Source organism: Oryza sativa, chromosome 10 (genome assembly GCF_034140825.1).
Source record: "Oryza sativa Japonica Group chromosome 10, ASM3414082v1".
Lineage (NCBI taxonomy): Eukaryota > Viridiplantae > Streptophyta > Magnoliopsida > Poales > Poaceae > Oryza > Oryza sativa.
This window is the reverse complement of record NC_089044.1, coordinates 7568998-7572660: the sequence shown is the minus strand read 5'-3', so window position 1 is coordinate 7572660 and position 3663 is coordinate 7568998. Positions and strand designations below refer to the sequence as shown.

General features: G+C 46.0%; 1 long non-coding RNA gene across 1 annotated transcript; it reads left to right on the top strand.

Moving 5' to 3' along the window:
- Window positions 1–625: 625 nt before the first annotated feature.
- LOC136353596 (uncharacterized) lies at window positions 626–3099 on the top strand. The gene is made up of 3 exons (XR_010736910.1): window positions 626–1169; window positions 1629–1697; window positions 2818–3099. It is a non-coding gene; the product is annotated as an uncharacterized lncRNA (long non-coding RNA).
- The last annotated feature ends 564 nt before the right edge of the window (window positions 3100–3663 follow it).

Below are 3663 nucleotides of genomic sequence, written 5' to 3'. Positions count from 1 at the left end.
CAAATCTTTCAACCACTTCTCTCCATTCCTCATTTATTAACTTCCTGCAATGGATCGGGATGCCAAAATATCGGAAAGGGAAGTAGACAAGTTGGCAACCCAAGAGTTGGTTATATTGATCTTTATATTCAAGTGCTTCACCAAAGCAATACAGTTCGCTTTAATGAAAGTTAATCTTCAAGCACGACATTTGCTCAAAGGCTAGAAGCACCGACTTTTGTAACGCCCTGAAATTACCCTAATATTTAAATCGTGTCTTAATGCATTTTCTAGAAATTGTAAAAGCTAAAAAGAGCCTATAACAATTAAAAATCACCAAGATTGAATTCAAAATGGCTTGTGGGAATTTTTCTTAAATTCTCATGCCTAAATATTCTTAAACAAATTTTACATGAATTTTCAGAGCACTCTAAACAATTTTAATGCAACAATAACCTTTCTCAGAGTGTTTATAAAAGAAAAATTAAAATAAAATCCTCTCCTCCTCTTGGGCTGCTTCCGGCCCATCTCTCCCTCTCTCCCTCTCTCGGCCCAGCCCAGCCGCCCTCTCTCTCCCTCTCCCGGCCCATCCAGCCCAGCTGCCGGCAGTCGTCTTCCTCCTCCAGCCGACCGGCCGCTCTTCCCTGTCTCCCGCACAGAAGCGCCGCCACTGCCTCTTGATCTCCTTCCCCGGCCGATTCCCCTCCCGATTGAGTGCAAAAATCGGTTCCTCTCCTCCTCTTCAATTCCCCCATAATTTCCCACTCCATCCCGCATTATTCGCAGTGGATTTTGATGGCGTTCATCAATGGTGAGCTCCACTGTGGCCGGTGTCGATCTCCCTCCCTGGCGCCCTTCTCCCTCCCCTCCGGCCGATAAAAGGGAGCCCCAACCCCCTTCTCTCTCCCCACACACTGCCCGTTCTCCTCTCCCTCTCCACGGCCGCCGCGCTGTTCTCTTCCTACGCCGCCGCCGTCGCGCAACTCCGGCCGCCCCTCGCCGGTGGACGGAACCTCCTCGGAGCCCGGCGTCGCCGCCATCTGCTTCGCCGCTTCCTCCTCCTTCCCGTCCACTCCTCCGTCGAGCACAAGGACCACGGGAACGACGACAACACCGACGACCCGAAGCTCCTCGTCGTTTCTCCCTCATCGCCGGCATCTCCGTCGAGCTCTCGCCGCCGCGTTCGCTCGGTGAGGACCGTCACCTCCTCCCCTTTCCGTTTTTCCCCTTTCCGCACTCTGTCGCAGCGCCGCCGCGCCGTTGGCCGTCGCCGGCGAGCCGCCAGTTTCTGGTGCCACTCCTGCCCGGCTGTGCCTGTGCGCCGGTGCGCCGTGAGCTGCCCTTGTGCGCTCGGCTCACGATGGACCGAGCGGCTGGCAAGTGGGACCCGCTCGTGGACCCGGTCCATGTGCGCTCTCTCTTTCTGTTGCAATAGATCAATTTTTCTTTAGAAAAATAATTCACAAAATTGTAAATTTTCATTTAAACAACACCTAAACTTCAAACGGTCATATCTTGACCGTTCGAACTTCGAATCGACCCGTTCAAGTCTCTAATTTTTCCCTATAATGTTAAGAACCTACTTTTGTGCCTTGTTGTACTATTTTGATGGTTTCTCTTAGCCTAGTTTCTTTTCCCTTGTCGCGTAGATTCCGTTGTCGTGCCGGAAGATCTGTTGTTCGTCGCAGTGGACCGCGAAGACTTTGTGAGCAATCAAGGCAAGTCATATCATACCTTGAACATGTTGAATCCTAATGTTGTGAAAATTATATTGTTTTACTATTATTGCATTGCTTTTATAACCTATATCGTTTACTATTGTTTTTATTAGTTATTATTCCTATTATCCTTGTTATAGCCATATTGATTTGATATCCATGTCCTTGAGAACCCTAGGTAAAATAAAATGACTAGTCAAGTACCCTATATGTTGGACTTACTAGTTACTTTAGGTTTATGCTTAGCCATACCTAGATTCAACTTTAGAATTTTTGGATAATTTGGGATATAGTAATCTCAACTTAAAATCTTGATTAAGTGCTAGATCATCAACTAGGTAGTTGATGGGTGGGAGAAATGGTGTTTTCTTTGCGAAAACTAAAACTCGTTTTGGGGCTCTCTCGGGCATCTGTTGCGAAGCCTTATCGTACAACCACAAGTTTGATAGGTAAGGCCTGACCGGAAGTTTAATCTGTCTCAAGATAGTGAAACTCAGGAGCTATGGGTTGTGGGTCGGTCTCTGACCAAGTGGTGCCCAGTCGCGACGGCCAATCCCATCCTAAGGACCAGGGGATCGGTAATCAGGAGGCGAGTGCTTTAGTGGGTTCCACTGAAGGGTAACCTTCAGGAGTTTCATTGTTTCGAGGCGAATTATATGAAAGGTCTTGGCATGGTCTCCGTCCGGGTACCTTCGAGTATCGCGGCGTATGGTGGACATGACGAGGAGGACGTGCCTTGTGGCTAAAGTTGTACACCTCTGATCAGAGTTAAAATCTATTCGAATAGCCACACCCTCGGTTATGGGCAAGCCTAGCAATGTTACTCCAAGTTGGTCCCGACTTTCTAAAACTTGGGAGGATGGATTCATGATGGTTTTCAGCAGGTGGTTTAACCTAGGCTGGTTGCATGGGCTCGCAACTTTGTGAACTGTATAATTATGACTTAGATCAGGATCGTGTTTTAAACTTTGCTTTAAACTTGTGAACTATTGGAACTATGGCTTTATGCAAAATGAACAATATTATGCCATTCCTTTGTTACCCTTATGCATTATTGTGCACCTCCGGTATGGCTTACTGAGTACCGCGTGGTACTCATTCTTGCTCACCTCTACTTCAGAAGTTGGATGCTTTGGAGGAGAAGGCTTGGACTGCTAGCTCGTACCGCCATCAAGTGCCTGTGTGGATGCTGCTTTCGTAGACTTCCACTATCTTTTTTGTTTATCTTTGAATGTAAAGGCCTATGCTCACTGTTTAATAAAGTACTCTATTTATGCTTTTGCAAGTGTGGCTTGTAATACAACAACTTTGTTATTGTACCCCGCCTTCCTGGGACGGGGATTAATACAATGAGCGTTTGGGAAAATGGGTGCATTTTTCCGGGCGTGACAACTTCAGATTTTGAGCTTTCTGTAGGTCATGGTTCATAAAAAGCACCATGTCATCGGCATATTGTAGTACGGACAACCCTCCATCAATCATATGCGGTATGAGTCATGCTTTGAGCATGTTTATCAAGGTGGCTAACATGTCAGCAAAAAAGTTGAATAGGATTGGAGAGACAGAGTCTCCTTGCTGAATGCCTTTTTTAATCCGGAAAAAAGGCTCGAAGTCATAATTGACTTTGGCCGCAACAATTCCCCTGGGTATGAAAGATTCGATCCAAGAAATCCACTTGGGCAAAAAACCTTTCATTCGTAGAGTTTGTAGCAAAAAGGGTCATTTGACCATGTCATAGGCCTTTTCAATATCAATATTTAAAATCACCCCATTCAACCTTTTCTTGTGTAGTTCATGTACTGTTTCATGTGTGATGGCTCCATATAGGATGTTTCACCCACGCATGAAGGCAGTTTGAGTTGGATTCAGTACATGGTTTACTTCCGAGATAATTCGGTTTGTGGCGACCTTAGTGAATAATTTATAACTGACATTCAACAAATATATCAGTCTGTACTATTGGATT